At 46.1% G+C, this 19390-nt stretch overlaps 1 long non-coding RNA gene across 1 annotated transcript in view; it reads right to left on the minus strand.

Moving 5' to 3' along the window:
- Window positions 1-14861, minus strand: part of LOC144807609 (uncharacterized) — a 46825-nt gene extending 31964 nt beyond the window's left edge. Inside the window, exons 1-3 of the long non-coding RNA XR_013606357.1 lie at window positions 14785-14861; window positions 4684-4734; window positions 2808-2925 (exon numbers count right to left, since the gene is read on the minus strand). This is a non-coding gene — a long non-coding RNA (uncharacterized LOC144807609). The remainder of the gene's footprint in view (window positions 1-2807; window positions 2926-4683; window positions 4735-14784) is intronic.
- Window positions 14862-19390: the final 4529 nt, after the last annotated feature.

Raw genomic sequence — 19390 nt, forward strand, 5'->3', positions numbered from 1 at the left:
GAGTGTATTTAGAGCCGAAGCCTTGCTGATTATATGCAGAATAACAGGTCTGGGAGGTCACTACTGACTAGGGCAGGTTAGCGGCTGCACAGGCCTTGGGCATTGATCCTATTGAGGATAATATGTGACGGGCCACTGGTGACTGGAGCTGGCTAGCAACAACGCTAGCCTCTGGTATTCATTACAAGCAGGAATTGAGAAAGCATAACTGGATATACTGGTTTCTTTAATACCGATAATTGGTTACACATGAATGCCTCAATGTGCATTGATATATTACAGAACCGAATTACAATATTCTTATATTAATTTGTTGTGACTGTTCGCCTTAATATGCCTGCAAAGTTACATGATTCTATTAGGGTCCCAGAACCATTTTATTTAGTGATGTTCATCTGCACACTTTCCTGCATCTTGTAGTAAATTGAATATTGACAAACAGAAGTGTTATTTCCAGAAACAGTGAATTCTGCAGCTTGTCTGTGTATCTTTTATCTGCACCTCACGGACTCCTCACATTCCTCTCGAGAGAAGATCCTGCCTCCTACTCATTAGTGTTGTTTCAGTAACTGTTTCTATCACGTGTTCATGTTTCATTGACTTGTATTAGGAGAAAAGTGCATAAAAATACATTGTGTAGCGTTAGCATGATATACTCCAACTTGCTTTAGGGTGGATGCTCTCGTCCATTGCAAAGACAATTGTCACTTGTTAGTTTGCTTGGCCTTTTGCTATTTTTGCATTAAATGTATGATAGATTTGTTGGCCTCCCGGTGTGTTGCGTTTTATTTTACATAGCACAAGAGATGACGAGGAAAATACAGTCCAGTATACACATTCTTCATATAAATCAACTCACAGTATACTGGTCTGGAGGTTCAGTCCCACAGACATTATCTCTAACTGAATGCAGGCACGCTAGAAGCATGTGCTTTTCAAACCAGTTGCCCTCTGATGCGGCGTCCTCGCTATTGGATAAGTCAATATGTCCTGAATTTTAGGAGGGTTACCGTATCTAGTGCACTCTGTTAGGCAGTGCTCACCTGTGGTTGTAAGAAGTTAATAGGCACCTTATCACGTATGCACGGTGCAGGGCTTTGAGTTACAGAGCTCCTCACGCTGTGGAGAAGATTAGGTCACATTTACCCATTTTCCCATATTTGGTCCTGATAAAATGTCAACAGATTGCTCCATGACTACACAAGGCATGAAAAAAGTTGACATGAAGTATAGACCCCAGCTTACCAGCAGGTCCATAGCTGATCGACATTTTCACACAGTGATAGGGGGCATTAGTTCCTCAGTTTCTCTGCCACTGTTTTTAATCTCAACATGGACCAGGAAGATCACATGAACTATATTGCGGCAACTGGTCGATAGCTGATCTTATATTCAGACTTCACCAATCTCACATCTTATGACACAACATCCTCTGACCTACTATGCTTATCCGGCGTACTTCTTAACCCCTTCCATGCTCATGACGAGCTCAGCTGGTCATGCAGTACACTGCTTGTGTGCTCATGACGAGCTGAGCTCGTCATGAACAATGGGATTCAAAGATGTTCAGCACTAGGAAGGAATTGCTGTAGCATTGATAGTGTTAGAAGATCTCTGACAAAATCCCCTCTTGTGGTACCCGCCCGGCATTGTAGCGCCGACCTGGTGAAGAGCATAGCCCAATGATGAAGCATGTCACCTTCAGGTAAGTGACCGCAACTTGTCTTAAAAGCACATGCTTCCTAGGGTATCTGCGTTCAGTTACAGAGGATCTGGCGATTATCTCCGACTGGATGAAGGCTAATTGCCTTCAACTAAATGCCAGCAAGTCCGAGATTCTTCTCTTTGGGAAGGACCAGGAGCTTTGGTCCAAGCAGTGCTGGCCTGAACATCTGAAACCTGCCCCGCTTCTGAAGGAGACGGTAAAGAACCGGGTGTTTGGTTCGACTCCGGTCTAACATTCGAGAAGCAGACCAGAGCTGTTGCTGCTGTTTGCTTTGGCCTTCTGAGAGGATTGAGGCCTTTGCTTGGTCTCTTTCCGCCCAGCGTTCGCCAAACCATCATGCAAGCCTCCATTCTTGCGAGGCTTGACTATGGCAATGCCCTATACTTAGGGGCCAATAACGCCTGCCGAGGGTTCAAAACGCGGCAGCCCGCATGTTAGTGGGACTCCCAAGATCCCAATCTGTTGCACGAGTGCTTCTGAAACTGCATTGGTTGCCGATCGAAGCTCGTATTCAGTTCAAGGTGCTGTGCACTGCGCACAAAATCCTGAAACAGCAAGCCCCTACTGGGCTATCTGGCCTGCTGAAGTACTATTTGCCCAGGGGCACCTTGTGCTCCGTACACCACAGTTTGGTCTGTGTCCCTCGAGTGAGGAGGGCAAGAACGGGGGGTCGCTCTTTCTGTTTCATGGCAGCCAAGCTTTGGAATTCTCTGCCAGTTAGCATTCGATTGACCACCAATCTTTTGCCATTTCGGAAATCATTAAAAACATGGTTGTTCCCCACTCTGTAATCTCCCGTGTTTGTAAGCCCCCCTGTTCTCGCTGCCGGTTCTGGTTGCGCTGGGACGCCTCGTCGCTGGGGCAGCCATGCGCATTATAAATCTTGTATAATTAAATAAATAACTAAATAATGTCTTTGGGACTGAACCTCCGGAACAGTATAACTGTGTTTTATTTTAACAAATGTACATAGCAGATATTGACCCTTGCTTGTTTCACAAAAATGATCGGATACCTGCCTCGGAGCGCACTTCTTACAGACGAGTATGGGGTTATCATGTTGCTGCTACAAGCTCCTTACCTGTGTGAGTTATCGGGAATGATGCAGGGGCAGACCCAAACCAGCCACATGTGGAGATCAATGACAAATACCGAAGAATTAACAGAGCTTCCAAGCTGGTGACCATTACTTAATTGACCTTGAAAATAAAAGACACGTTTTTAGTATATCTGATGACTCATGACCATAAAAAACAAAGGTTATAAATTCAATATTGTGTCAAATACTTAAAAAATGGAACTGGATGTGCTGAATCGGATGTTGCTCCAGGTTATGCGTGACACCTTCCACCACTATTGCTTAAGGGACTTGTAGTTTTGCTTTTCTCATTAAAAGGATTGTCTTTAAAGTCCCATTGTTCTAAGCGATGTTGGTCAAAATCAGAGGCCTGAGTGAGGGTGAAGCATGACACTGCTCTGCTTAGCAGTGAGATGAATGACAGTTCCACAGCCCTTCCATTCTTTGACGACAAAGAAAGTTTTATTGCAGCTTGTGTCACTGAAGAGATAAAACCCCTGGGCGTGTTTAATTAACTACTGACAAACATGAACAATCAAGAACATGAGTTTCTGGAAAACTATCAGGCACCCAATCAGAATCAGCCGCCCTTCACACCAAGGAATTCTTGAGGCTTTGGAGAGGGTGAATTGCACATGGTATAAGAGGAACACTACATCGACTCAAAGCTCATTTCTCAGGGATGTACTGAACTGCCAGCCTCATGGCACACTTAGCCAGCTCTTCACCTCCTCCTCCTCAAACTATTGACCAGCTATCAGGGCAAATGAGTCTGCAGCAAAGCATCGCTGGATTGGTTCCACACCGGACCAGGCAAGGTGGTCAACTCCATACTCCTCCAAGTCAGCAAGCACTCTGGTCGAGCCAGTCCACACCCACATGAATGTTCCCCATCAAAACTATTTTAATGGTACAAAGTTATGTTTCTGCCAAATGATTAAGTCAAAAATTGAAAGGTTTTACTATGAAGTGCTGAAAGAGAAATCATGAAGTTTTTCAATATTTCAGAATCTGCCACAGTACACAGGAGCATTATTTCTCTACAGCAGCAAATCATGTATGTGCGCCCTGTAGAAAGCACGTTTGAATAAAACATGGAATGCATTGCAGCCAAAAATCCATGCAACAACATAGAGTGCAAGATAACTTGTCTTATTATTCCAGCAGAACGAAATGCCATTCCGAATGTGTACATCATTTTAAAAACAAATACAGAGAAATATATGGTCAGTGTTGTTCTTCTGCCTGTTAAAAGACAATCTCCATTAATGTGTCAGGAATTAAAACACTATGAGAAACCCTACTCTATGGCAGGGGGCTGCCTGCCACTATATTGCAGATTACTTACAACATAATCTGATTTATACATACATACTCCAGCGTGGTGCCAGCTATCGGGTCTGCACACAGCAGTCTGGAGCCACTCAGGAAGGAGGTAAGCTCTACATTTCATCTTAAGCCCTTAGGTTACATTCACAGCCTGATGGGACTTAACCCAACATAGTCTGTGTTGTGTGATGCCTGGCATCTTATTATCGTTGGTGGGAGGATGAAGCTCTGATAGGAGCTGCTACAAGAAGAGCAGAGAAACAGGACCACAGGTCGCCACAGAGCGACAACTGCCCAGAAGCTGAAGAATGAACTCTGGAACAACAAATCTCCTACACCCTGGAGATTTTCCAGGATAAGCAAATAATGGTAATGAAATGCAAACTGCAGCATTAAGATCACACACTACAACATCTTTCCCTTTAAACCAAAGGTAACAACCTACAAGAAAAAAACTAAACAAAAAGCAACAAAACTAGAAAATGCATTTCAAAATGATGCAAAAGAGAAACAGTTAATACAAATGAACAATATTGAACGTTGTTGGTACCTTAGTAATGTGCTTACTTCTTGGCTTCACTCCATCTGCAGCAATAACGCTCTGAAAGAAGAAATTACTGCTGTGAGTCTCAAGAGTCTACAGTATTACTGGTCTTAGTCACGAAGACTGCGGTGTCGGAGATAACTTTCTCTTATTTGGCTTTACTGTTCCACCAGTCACGCCATCACTTTTAGCAGACACGCTACTGTCAGCAGCATCATAACTGCAGACAGATCAGCAAAGCGGATATCACCACTCACATTGGGTGAACAGACTCGTCTCTGCTACATACATCCACTCTGTTCTCAAATTTGCTTGGGGCTGTCAAAATGCAAAGAGCTGCAATATATTCGCCACACTTTCCTGACTACCTTGTTTTAAAAAGTTGTGACATTCAAGCGTGATTCTTGGTTCGTCTGCAAGATGAAGTTTTGAGGTCTCGACTATTCTATCCCACAGGGATAAATAGACGAGAGTAATGTAGTTAAAACAAACTCTCTGACCAAGCAGATTCCATTCGGATTTCTCACAATGCATGTTAACTCTTGAAGCGTGGCGCTTCTCCAGTACGCGCTCCGCCTCGCACACCACCATCAAAGGCTTCTGATCCCCCTCACTCACACCCCATCCCCATATGCTCCTTTCCTCCCTCCCACTCGCTGGCTCCCCCGCCCCCCCCCACCCACCAGGCTCTTGAAACGTGACGCTTCACCAGTGCTTCCCTCCCACTCGCTCACTCCGCTTCTCCCCCACCCCCACCCCCATCCGACTTGTTTGCAACTATTCTTACCCCTTCTCCATTCTCAAACATTCCCTTCTTTAGCTTTCTATTCGAAACCGCTAGCATCAGCCTCCCATTCTGTGCTTTTACTCCTCCCGCCTCATTTGCTTCCAAGTCCGTTTTCACTTGATGTTTTCCTTTTTCTCAGTTTTCTATATAGTCTCTACCGGAAGCTATTGGACACCTTTAAAACTCATTTGCTCCAGAGTCCGTTTTTACGTGTTGGTTACTTTTTTTACCGTTTACAATGTAGCCAGATTTTTTACTTACGCTGGTTACTTTGATTAGTTTGCTTCAGAAACAAATGCGCTTCTCTGACATCATTTCTTTTTAATTACACACGGCATTCATGCTTTATTTTTTGTAAGAAACACTGTGATTACTTTGTCTAATCTCCTAAACAAACATGCTGCGTGACCGCATTCGTCCCGGAAACCAGAAAACGAGCCAGACAAACCTCAGTAGATGTTCATTTGGAGGCCCAAGTCAAGAGTCCTAGAAAGACCCTTGTGTGATGTGTCTGAATACTAAACCGGGTTAATCTGCGAACAAATATGGAGAAAACGGAGGAGCTACGCTCGCAACTAAGATGGCCGCATAGGCTCCCGGCTCCGCCGACCTCCGTCCTCCGCCGGACAATCCTGCTACAAATCTTGAATTTCCACCCTGCCTCCGGGTGTGTGAACGGCTACGTTATATTTTGGTGCAATCCCGGGATTTTTTCCAGCTTTGTGGACGAAGTTACGTCGAGTTTTAGTTTGGGTCCTACACCAGCTTGTGATCCGGGGACTTGAGTACTGGCCCAGCCGGGTTCCAGTTGAATAACATGGGTGACCATCAGGGTCCGGTCCTTGGACATGGGAAAAAATTTTAAGCCCGATTTTGACGGCGGTCGTTGTTCTAGCCTACAATCGATGGAGGGTTGACGAGGCACGACAGTGCGCTGCGGGTGTGGGTCCCTGGCCCGGAGACCCGGTCTGAACCCCGCCGGTGTTTGCCGGGTTGGGATCTACGCCTGTGGCCTCGGAACCTGGACCGCAACCTTGGTAAGTCCTTGTTCTCCCTCCGCGACAGTCCGTCACAAAATTAGCCGATTCCCCCGGGGTAGGCCGGACCTCGGGAGGACGCGAACATGGGTGTCTCGGACCACGATTCGGTGGGACGGACTGAGTCTGAACCGTCGATACGATCTGTATTGGCAGCGATCGGGGCCTTACATTCCCATGTGGAGTTCATTGTCTGAAAAATGATTGTGGTTGCACACGGACTTGGCAAGTGGGACCGGACCCTACACCGTCTCAAAATCCTGATCAGCCTACATCACCCATGGCGGTCCCTGTAGCGGCAGTGTACCCTGTGCCACGAGAGGTGTCGGAGCTTCATGGCAATGTGATGGTCGATAATCGTGTACTCGACGTGCCCTATGGTCTGCCAAGCCCACCAACATCGTCTACCGAGTTTGGTTTAATTGTTGCTCCCCTTCCGGACTCTCTTGCTGGGATCTCTCTATGGAATGATTCAGCATTCTACCCCTCTTTGACGCTTTCAATTTCCTCACAGAGGCACAGACGTCGTGAGCTTATGTCGACGAGGGTCACCGTTGCTGCCGATAAAATTCCTAGGGACTCTATAACTTTGCCTCGCCTCATACGGAACTATACTGAACTGTTTTCACATTCCGACTATCCTGCGGAGGCGAAAGCCTGTCTGGAAGGGGCTTGCTCCACTGATCGGAAGGGTCAAGGATGAGACTGACTGTTGGGGTTTGGCACTATGGGTTTTCTGAAGTGGGATTCGTTACCCTTGTATTTATAGGAGGTAGGGCGGTCGTTACTGTTTCCCCTGTTTAGTTTTTAAATTTGCTTTTCAATGGAGTTATGTGTTTATTATGGGGATTCTTGGTTCTGGCGGGGGGAGGGAGGACCGGGGGTCCGTATTGAGATGTCCTCCTCCAAGTTTTACTACATTTAGTACTGCCGCGGGTCACATCAACAATCTTCTTTGCCGCCATCACGAGAGCCCTATGGCCACGCCACGCCCACTACCGCTAGGCCACGCCCCCGCCGAAGGCATTTAAGCAGCGCTGATCACTAGCGCAAGCCAGAGAATCCTACCTCCTGAGGCGGAAGCCGGGAGAGCGCTTGTTTGCATTTTTAAATAAAATTGACCGTGAGACTGTGTTTTTATGTACCTACTCCTCTCCCTGGGCACCTATTATTTACTTATCAGACCCTTGGTTTCCCCGCGCAGCGGATTTTAGCGCTGCCACGAGTCATATCAACAATCTTCTTTGCCGCCATCACCGAGAGCCCTATGTCCACGCCCACTACCGCTAGGCCACGCCCCCCTTCTATAAACCATGTGCATTCCCCGGATGCGCAGCGGACCAGCGCAGCGGGCGCGCCGTCTGCGCGCCGAAGGCAAGCCCGTCTGCGCCCGTCATCGCCAAGACATCGCCTCTCGCCTGTCCCCCTGGCCAAGCTCTACGGGAAATTCGCCATTATGATAGGGAGCTTCTACTTGCCCTGAACCCTGGCCAGACCTGTGATGAGCTATCAGGCCACCTTGGACAGACATGCTTACAATGTAAGTCTTGTGAATTCACAACACCTAGTCCCTGCTTATCTGGGCACAGGTCAGACTCGTTTAAACAAACACCTATTACCGTCCTCCAACTGAATATTAGGTCTCTCGCAAAACACCACTTAGAGGTCAACACACTCCTCCTTGATGAGAACCCTGACATTCTTTTTTTATGTGACAACATGACCAGTCTACCGAACCTCACGTTGCTATTTGATCAAGACCTTAAATAGAGACGCAAGGGCGGTGGCATAGCAGTCATTTATAAAAATCAATATATCTGCTCCTTTATTAAGGAAGATATTTATGGCTGTGAAAGCACTCGATTTAAGATCATTATGGGCCCACACTTTGCTCTGTCAGGGCTTTATATCTATCGACCCCCTGGACCTGCTTCTAATGTTCATCAAAGCTCTCCTTGAGGTGGCCAACTCCTTGGTTGTGGGTTCGGCTAACTTCACAATATTAGGAGATCTAAACCTCCATTTTGATTTGACTCATGACCCTACCATCAAAAATCTCCTGGCGGACCTTGCGGCCTTACAACTAGACTCTTTAATTCAGACTGCTACGCACTCGGCTGGGCATGTATTAGACCCTGTCTTTACTAATATCCCGGAGGTTAGGACAGATGTGCCTAAACCTACGGGATGGACAGATCACTATTTAATCAAAATTACTATGATGGTCAGGGAAATGTTCAACAAGGATGAGCCAACCCGGCGCTTCAAGAGGCCTTGGCATAAACTTACAACCAATGACCTCCACTCTACTCTAGGAGCATTCCATTATGAGACAAATATGGACATCAATATGGCAATATGGCATACGCCGCCTTCCATGACTGGATTACCAGAGGATTAGATGCCCTCATTCCAGCTAAATGGACTAAGGGGCGCAGATCCCCCTCCAACCCAAGGTATAATGACACTTTGAGATCCATGCGGAAAGATTGTAAAAAAGCCGAGCGAATCTGGAGAAGGGACTACAATGATAGGGATAAAGCATTTTATCTGGCCAAACAAAAACTCTATCACAAAGCTATTTGCTCCGCACGTGCTTCTTTCTATGCAGAAGAAATCAACTCTAGCCCGAACCCCACCAAATGTATCTTTAAATTGGTGCAAGAACTGCAGAGTAGCAGAACCCCTGTCTCCAGTATCACCTCCGTGCAGCAGTGTGAGTACCTTGCCATTTTCTTTGTAGAAAAAGTGCAAAAAATATATAGGTCATTCCCGCAGCACTCTTTTGATCCACTTAACTCCAATAATTCCAATATTAAGTCTTTAGAATACTTTCTACCATCCCTGGCCTCTATACTTAATCTTTCCTTCTCTTCGGCCAATGTCCCGACTGTCTGGAAACAAGCATGGGTTTCCGCCATTATCAAGAAGCCTACTCTGGACCCCTCCAAACTAGAAAACTTCAGGCCCATTTCGTTGCTCCCATGGGTGTCTAAACTTGCGGAGGCTCATGTTAGCAACGTATTGTCCCAATATATGCATCAAAATAACATCCTAGACCCATCACAAAACGGGTTCAGGCCGGGCCACAGTACTGAGTCTGCCCTCCTGTCCACGACTGAACACCTCCGGACAATTCTTGATGCCGGTCAGAGCGCTGCGCTGATTCTGTTAGATCTCAGCGCAGCCTTTGATACGGTTTCACATGACATTCTGCTACATCGTCTGGCGACAGTAGGGATTACCGGTCTTGCCCTGGAATGGTTCCGCTCATTCTTGAAGGACAGATCCTTCCGGGTGTCGGCTCCCCCGTTTCTCTCCCAGTCCCATTCCATCGGCCAGGGAGTCCCTCAGGGCTCTGCACTTGGCCCATTCCTTTTTAATCTCTACGTGCAGCCACTTGCGGTAGTGGCTAAGGAGTGGGATCTAACGCTGGTGTCATATGCAGATGACACGCAGCTGGTAATCACTCTCACCGAAGGACCATCTACTTCGGCCTCGAGATTCAGGAGTGGGCTGGCTGCAGTAGCCCAGTGGATGACGGACAATTGCCTGCAGCTCAATGCAGGTAAGACGGAGGTGCTGCTTGTTGGGAGGAATACCAGCTATTGGAACGAGCACTGGTGGCCCTCTTCTTTGGGCACCATTCCACCACCTAAATCATTAGTCAAAAACCTGGGAGTCTGGATAGACTCCTCGCTTAGCTTCCAGACCCACTCAAAAAGAGTGGCAGCTACCTGTGTGGGCCTGCTGAGGAGTCTTAACCCGATACTCAATTTTTTTTACTCTAAAGTCCGGCAACTCATTGTACAATCCACAATCCTCTCTTGATTGGACTATGCCAGTGTTTTATTTTTGGGTGCAAACAAAGCGGAGATAGCGCGATTGCAACGAGTTCAGAACTCGGCGGCAAGATCCTTGGTGGGTCTTCCCCGCAGATGCTCTGTCAGAGCTACCATTCGAAAGCTGCATTGGCTTCCCATTGAATCTCGTATTCAATTTAAAACCCTCACCCTGGCATTCAAGATCCTCAAATCCAGATGCCCAAAGCTCCTGCGCCCGCTTCTAACACCTTATGTGCCACAGCGCAGTCTGCGCTCTTTAGGCCAACACCTAGTAATAGTACCCCGCACAAAGCTCTGCCGTATTGGTGGTCGCTCCTTCAGGGTTCTGGGAGCTAAGCTCTGGAACTCCTTGCCATTGAATATTCGCTCCTTGGAAAACCTGTCCGCCTTCCGGAAAGCCGTTAAGACCCATCTGTTCCCCTCTCCTTAGGACTTCCTGCCTCAGCTCTTTCTCCGCTATTGGTATGGTACTTGTGGATCCTCAGCGCCGGGACGCCTCTTTGCTGGGGCAGCTGTTGCGCCTAATCAAAATGTTAACATAACATAACATTGTTTACTGAAGACAGAAGCTTTAAGCCTCTCTCTGCCTCAGGAGTGAACAAGGTGTAATTTACTGTGAATAAACCTCTACGGGTGGGACAAGTTATTAGAAGTACATTTCTGCATCACACCAATTGCAGCCTTATAACCCGATGTTCCTATTACCAGCTCAATGGCGACCAGTTTATCACCCTCTAAAGGATGAAAGGCTGAGCCTGCCCTACGAGTATTCAGATTTGGTAGAGGTCACACTCGGATGTCGGGTCAACTCAGTGAGTCATCTGGCTTAGTGAAGGCCAACAGCTTGTCTGTCTAGAAGTCTTTTATAATCGTGGTTGAGTTTACTTATATTTATTTCCATGTTTAGAAACATGTTTTGCTTGTGTGTGTAAAATAGGAACTTTGACGGTTATGGGTGGCATACGGGACACTCTGTGTGTGGGCTTGTTTAGTTTTACACAATAGCCCACGTCTAAGTATACCCCAGGTGTATATTAGTATCAAAGTGTGATTTTTGTTTATAGTAGAGCAGCAATAAGGTGCATGGTTTCGGCTACCAAATAAAACGTATTGAAGGGTACAGCGTTCATACTGATGAAGGGTCATGGCGAACACCCCCTTGCTGTGCTTTGAAAAACGCTCCTTTTCGGGTGGAAGGAATTACCCATAAACATGCGGGCGCATTGCTTGTAGCTGAATGGCGTTTGGCAGGTCTTGTGATTTTCATTCTGTTCCAAATATGCATTTTATATATTTGTTTAATTGTATTGCATCTATTGTAAAATCCAACGACTCTTTCAAGTCAGTAGGAATCTGTCTGGGGGCGATTTTAATGCTAAGCTAACTTACTCATGGTCAAGTGAATATTCACATAGCAGCAGACAAACATGCAATGGGGTAGAGAGCTAATGGACCATTTGAACACCCTTAACTTAATTAATGTTATGGAAATTGATGCAACTACAAAAGATAATGCCCCCCCGAACCGACATTCAGAGGGAGGGGCTGCTCATCTACAATTGATAATGTTTTTTTATCTCCCCCGCTTGAGAAGCAAGCTTGCTTAAAGCCGAAATTATGGCCACAATCTTTGGGGACCATAACCCAATACAAATAACGTTACGGATGTCTCCAGTTCCAACGCCTCAGACAGAATGTGGTGCTAGGGACCGATCACCATCTACAGATAACCTCAGACTGGCTGGCGAGGCATTAATAACACAGAACGATTCAGCTCTATGGTTAGGGGAAACATTAATCTGTTCCACACCCAGTGGCTATCAGCGCCTTTACCGAACTCAGTGGACCATTAAATCCTTGCTGTCTAAACCCATTTGTACAGTACTGCGTGAACCTAGATGGTTCAATCAGGAGTGCTCAATTGCCAACAGAAAGCTCCGCAAGGTCCTATCTCAAAGCCCTAGGTGTAATGGGATGCGCTCATTAATGCCACCAGCTTAAATAATGGGAATATATTTTGGACTACCGCTAAAGATCAATTGGACAACCGTTCCCTCCCATCAGATGCAACATAATGAGCGCCACCTGGGAAAGTCACTTTTCCACTATTTACCAAGAGCCTGCTTTTTAATCCGACCCTTTTATTAACAGGGTGCCACCTGGAATCCCATTATCAATAAACAAGGTTGAGGAGGCTATACGTCAGAGTGCGGGCAATAAAACTCCAGGCCCTGATGGGTTGGCCATTGATCTTATTAAATATAAACCAGATTTTTGGGCCCCACTGTTGTTAAATATTTTTCATATTCTAACCAATGCCCCACTGTCTAAGACATGGTCTACAAGCACTATCGTTCCCATTTTTAAAAAAGGGCGATTGCACACAACCTTGTTGCTGTAGACCGATCTCCCTCATAGATAACAACCTTAAAATTTTAGGCAGAGTTTTATACACAAAAATTTTAACCTGGACAGAGGACAATCAGTTTTAGAACAATGCCAACTACGTTTCAGGGGTAAAGTTGGCACAAACGAGCAAAGTCTTAATCTTAATTTGATCATAGGGAAGTACACTTTTGCACAGCACTTGCCACTTTACTTAGCTTTCTTTTATGGACCTGTCCTCAGCTTTCGATTTTGTCAATAGGTCCCGTCTATGGTCCATCCTTTTAGAATATGGACTGGATGAGGCCCTTGTTCATTATTTAGCCTATCTCCATACGGACCTGAAAGCGAGGTCAGGATTGGTGTTGGGGGAGAAGTTTCCAATTACATCAGTGTAGATAGAGAAGTCAGACAGGGGTGTGTTCTGGACCCTTTTCTATTTATCATATATATAAACAATTTACTGATCACACTAACTAATGATGTTCCCAGAATTCAAGGCAAACCTCTCCCAGGGCTTTTATACACAGATGATGCAGTTTTAATTGGTCGCACACCAAATGCACTACGCACTTTAGTTCGAGGTTTCACAGATTTTATGTCCGGCCTAGATTTATGAACAAATTTTAAGAAATCTTTTATAATGCCTTGTGGGCCAAGGAAATGTCTGTTAATATTTTATCTCTGTGGGCGACCAAAAATTTACTTGCACTGCTACTTCCCCTTATCTGGGAATGGTCTTCGCTGCGAACGGCACCTGGTGTGAACACTTGGCATATTGTAAAAGTAAGTTCTCGAGGGCTTTTAACTCAATCCTCAGTCTCCTCCGCCCTAGAAAATCGGGAACAATTCCAGCCTTTTTAAAGATTTTTAAGATCCTGTGTGTACCAATAGCTACCTATGAGGCAGAGGAATGGAGTGTTGCCAACTGCTCTTGCGTCCAATCAGAGGAAAGTAGATTTTGTAGAAAACTCTTGGGCGCCCCAATCTCCACCCCTCTGTACATATGTCACGGCAAACTGAAATTAGGATACATTGAAGACATCATAGGGCCCGCCCTGTACTATTTTGGCTAGCCATAATGGAGAATCCCGAGGCTTCTCTCACAAGGGACATAATAGATGATAGTCTTCGCTGTGAGAAAGGGATGGATATTCCATGGCTTCCTGGGGTAGTTAACGGTCTGGAAAGCGTTAACCTTGGTAGACTGTTTGCCAACTCAAACATAGCTGTAACAATGGACAAAAACGTTTTAAAGACAGCATTGTACGCATTTTATAGCGCGGATAAACTAGAAAGGGAATTGAATATAAAAACGGTCGCAAAATTTATATCCATTGAGCACCCTTAGCACTGTCTACCAAGTTATATTGCACTACCGATGTCCCAATGGGAGAGAGGCCTCCTATTCCGTCTAAGAGCTGGGACCGTAAGATATTTGCTTTGTTTTCCCTATAGTTATAACGCAAAACGTGACTCACTGCCATGTCCATGTGATGGTCACAGTGGTCAAACGCTTTTACACTTTTTAGTCTTTAGTAAATACTATATGAAATATGCACAATGGTTGCTAATTCCGTATTTTAAAAAATTGTCACCTATTAATTTAACCGACGCTGTTGACTGCAAATTTAAATTGGACAATGTTGCATCGATCTTGCGCATTGTAGCTACGGCTGCACGGAAATCTATGTGCGATCTGTGAAGTCATTCGTATAGTAATATTCACTATATGCACTTTACCTAGGTTTACTGTATTTTGCTACATTATGGATAGGACACTGCTATCTATTTATTTTTCTATTTTTTTTATCCTGTACATGTGTTACTTTTACTGGTCGATCTTCTCATCACAGACTTTACAGGCGAAACAAATGTCACCGTTTGCTGAGGCCTTGAAAAGAGTGACCCAACTCCAGCAATGAGGGCCAATGAGCATTGTGGAGACAAAATAATCCTGTATCGATGCAGACAACAACAACAACAGATGAACCCCGGAGAGCAGGCTCGAGACCCTCCAGCAGCAGACAGTCATTGTATCTCCTGACCTCACCTGGGGTGTACCGTGGGTGCTGAGGGCCCTGCTGTGGGTCTGGCTGAGCTTTCTGAGGCCTTTGAGTAACCCCAGCACTGAACTATGAGCGTGGGTTAGAGAGGACCGTAGATGGACAACTGCGCATGCGCCGAGGACAGACACTGCCTCCCACCGCGCAACGCGAGGTCAGGAAGGCCTTGAATTCCAGTGTCCGCGCGGGGACACAATGAATGAGATACAACTGCCTCCCGCCGCGGAGCACGAGGCGCCTCGCGCCACAGCACAGGGTGAGATGTATTTAAATGCAAAGCTCCTCGGTCGACTCCTCTGGGAGAAGTGTCTTTCCTCTGCGCAGGCGTATGAGCGGGACGTGTCTCTCTGCGCAGGCGCAGTGAGGCTTCGCGTCGTCTGTCCAGGGCGGTTTACAGTCCGTACCCCGTGCAAGGACCTAACTCGGCGATAGGACGTCGTGTCTTTGCTCCGCACATGCGCAGCCGTGACGCGCGGTCCTGCGCGTGCGCAGCAGTGAGACCCAATGTTTTGTTTTGTTTTGTTTTGTTGAGCTCGCGCGTCACTCGGAGGGGAATAACACACCGGGACACACTCCTCACAGGCATCCGGGCCCCCGGTGCCCCCTCCCCTAGGCCCTGCAGCCCCCACTGAGCGGGGCTCGAGCAGAGGTGAGGGAGGCCTCTGACCCCGGGGTGACTCTCGAGCGCGGGGGCCTCTTCAGGACACTGAGAGGCAGCACTCAGGGCTCTGGAGACTCTGAACTGTGTCATACATGTGTGACTTAAGAAAAGAAAGTGCATTCAAATCAATAGTTCCACCATCTTTCTAAAACAATGTACATATGCAAGCATAGAACAACTGTATAGAGCGTTTTCCTACTCTGCTTTCCCGCGTGTGTGTCTGTGTGTCTGTGTGTGTCTGTGTCTGTGTGTGTCTGTGTGTCTGTGTGTCTGTGTGTGTCTGTGTGTCTGTGTGTGTGTGTGTGTCTGTGTGTGTCTGTGTGTCTGTGTGTGTGTGTGTGTCTGTGTGTGTCTGTTGGTCTCTGTGTGTCTGTCTCCCATTCCCTGTAGGGAGAGTATGTAGCTTCCCGTTCTAGAAGAGTCAGTCAAGAGGGAGCTCGCTGCATTGAATAATTTCTTGGTGTGCACTTTTTATTAGTATTACAGGAAATCACAGTAATTGATTGTCTCTTTTATATTCTTCTTTCCCACAGGGTCTTCCTCTTCAGTCCCTTAGGTGAGCCTCGGCCGCCGCCGTCCCTCGGACAAAAGGTAAAGACTCAGGTAAGTGTTTTTGCTTTATGGTTTAATCAAGGGAGGATGTGAGGGATAAATAATTGTTATGCATATATGTGAAGGGAGGGGGTAGAAGTTGGAGCAACCTAAAGAAGAAGAGTAGCCGATGATTTCTGCTCTTGTCTTTGTTTCCGTCTCACTTATTCCCTTTTCACTGGGTCCCTTTCACCCCTCAGCCTCCCCTCCCGTCCCTCTCTGACTCTGCCCCTTTCCAAAAGCCCCGTAGACGCCCACGCACCTGGAAGAGCCACGTCCCTCTGGGGCCGTGGCGTGGTGAAGGGCGTGTCTACTGCCCTTCTACAGATAACGGTTGTCACGTAATGCAACTGTGACAGGTGAGGGCGGCATTCTATGCAGCTGGCCCAGTGCCTGGACTCTACCTGGGGGCCATTAAGGAGCGTAGGGGGCCTGGCCTGGACGATGCACGAGGAAGGTACAGACAAATGCAGTGTAAATACCTACAACCTTTCCGAATTTCTGCATATCTTAAGACGTGTAAATGTCACACCCTGTACAACATTGTTTTTCATGGATACAGCGTTATCGCTTCAGGTTCTTTATGCCTGCCTCCATGCTTGAGCCCCAGAGTGAATTGCCATCTTTAGTAGCTACAGCGTGGAGGGTTTCCTCAAGGCCATTGTTGTTTAGTCACATTAAACGACTTAATTATGATGTAAGGCCTTCTAGATTTACTGCCAGACGCGGCCGGCATGACGGGCGGGTGAGGGGGGGGCGGTGGAAATGGGGTTGTGGCGGAGGGGGAAGGGGTGCATTTAATAAAAACAAAGTATTACATAAAACTTATTGTCCCGCTTCTGGATGGGTCCCGGCTCCCGCTCCCGCCGTCCTGCGTTTTCTATGCCTTCAGCTCTCGTCATCAGCAAAGGCAGCGTCCCTCTCCTCCAGGCTCCACCAATCACAAGTGGTGAGGCGCATTGGAGCGCGCCCCACCCTGGCCATTTTCTCCATTGTAGGCAACTGCAGCAGCCCAATAGAGAAAAAAGAGAGAGTGGGCGGTCCTGCTCCAGGGCAGGGGGATTGGCTTGCTCACTGTTGTACATACTGACTGTTTGGTCGGCCCTGGAGCCGACCAGTCAGTATGCACAACAGTGGGCAAGCCACTTCCCCCTGCCCTGGAGCAGGACCGCCCACCCCCAACGAGGCACTTCTGCTTTCTCGCCGTGCGAGAAGTAAAAAACATAAAATGGTAGTTTATATCATTAAGTTTCTGCCTTCTCGCACAGCGAGAAAGCAGGGGTGTGACACCCCCATGCCCCAGTGGGGGAGCCGCCACTGTCTGCATGGCACACGTTCTTTATAGCAGTCACATTACCCATCTGGGGTTAAAAGTATATGGAGGTGGTCCAGAAAGTTGAAAATACATTTTTGCATACCCTCTTATCGGTCCCCCAATTAACTTCAATTTTTGTTATCGATCAAGATTTGAGGGTTAGTTATGTGTCAGATTTGATGAGGTTGGCCCCGGTGGTCTGTTGGCTCAAGACCTGGCTTAATCAAGACTTTACATTGTCCGTCAGATTATTAAGGACTCTGGAGAAAGCTAGTAGTATCCCATGGCTTTATTACATTATTCAGAAAACATGTAGGGGTTTACCCAAATGACCCTCCTCTACCTGGGCAAAGTACTACAAAAAGGTAAAGAAAAAACGGCTGGCAAGGAGGAAAAGATATGTGTATATCTACTTAAAACATAGAGAACTTTATATTGCCCTATTAACAGTACACAGTCCTGTTGTTAGTTCATATTTCTTATTTAAAAAAATAACATACCAGACACATTTTGTACGAACTTTTAGTTATCTTTTTTAGTTATTGTTGTAATAATTTTTTAGTCATCAATATTTCGATATTATCTTTTTCATTTTGATATCATCTTTTTGGACATACAAACATATATGCAAACTACAAATAAGTAGACATCCCAAAACACAATTCATAAAATTCCTTCTACCCATTTGATAGAAAAAACAGTGTTTGTCTATTAAATAAAGGAAATACACTTTGAGGTTGTCTTATATGCACACGAGGTAATTACCCCTCTAGAGACCTTAATTCAGAAATGTGAATTCACTCGTCAGAAAGATATATCAATTATAATCAGACTCCTCTTGTCAAAGACTGCTGACACGGACACGTTTCGGCCTTTATATCATTCTTGGCCTCCTCAGGACAAGGGTAAGGAAACTTGTAGAGCCAAGTCCAGGTGCCCTGAATTTAGAACCCAGTTCAGGACGAACGAGCAAATGTCCAGGAAATCTCACTTCATTACTTTCTTTTAATTCACATGCCACTAATAGAACGCCAATGAATTTCTTAGTAGCCTCTCCAAGGCATATACAACGTTTCCCGCTCTCTGTGCTTTAACAAACACATATGGTCACCATTCTCTGTCCATTCTGCTAGGGGTTAGGTATGTGTCAGATTTCATGAGGTTGGCCCCAGTGGTCTTTCGGTTCAAGACCTGGCTTAATCTAGACTTAACATTGACCCATCAGATTATTAGGGACTGCATCACTCTGGAGAAAGCTAGTAGTATCCCGTGGCTTTATTACGTTAAGCACAGCCTATTAAAATTGGGGCGCCCAGATCTTTTTTATTCACCGGATACGATAAAAAAAGGGGACCTGACTAGGATTAAAACCCAATTCTTGAATTTCCTGTTGGTGGAGTGTCGGTGGAGCGTGAGGAGCGGGAGTTACTGAAACCATCAGTAAAGGCTTATTTTTTGTCAAACACCTCCCCTCGGACTGAACCTTACCTGAGAATTGTTACTAAACCCTTCCACCGTTTGCTTTTAACTAGGTTCTGTTTTAACCTAATTCACTTCTTTTTAGGTAATTCCCAAGGATGGAGTAGGCAAGAAGATTTGAGTCCGTGTACCTGTGAAAATTTCTCACCACAGGATACTATGTATTTTATAATGTTTTGCAACCATTATACTGTAATTCGCAGGAAGTTCTTAGTTCCTATTTTAAGAGAAAAAATGTTTTGTACAGGTTAAACCTGCTTTAATTTAACTCCAAATGTTGATTGATCCATGGGAGATTTTTAATATTGCAAGCTTCTTAGTAGCAGCCGTTCGTCTCAGACAAAAAAGGTACCCTATGATAAACGCTACATAAGCATCAACTATATACATACAATCATTGTTTTCCTTTTTAGGTCTCGGAACTGCGAACAGATCGCGAAAGCGATCTGTCGTTCCGAGACTCTATTGTAATCATTCTCGCATTTACGGAGTCAAGGGAGACAGGAGACAAGTGAGGTGCACGCGCAACCTTGGAACTGGGAACAGG

The sequence above is a fragment of the Lissotriton helveticus genome, unplaced genomic scaffold (genome assembly GCF_964261635.1).
Source record: "Lissotriton helveticus unplaced genomic scaffold, aLisHel1.1 SCAFFOLD_404, whole genome shotgun sequence".
Classification (NCBI taxonomy): domain Eukaryota; kingdom Metazoa; phylum Chordata; class Amphibia; order Caudata; family Salamandridae; genus Lissotriton; species Lissotriton helveticus.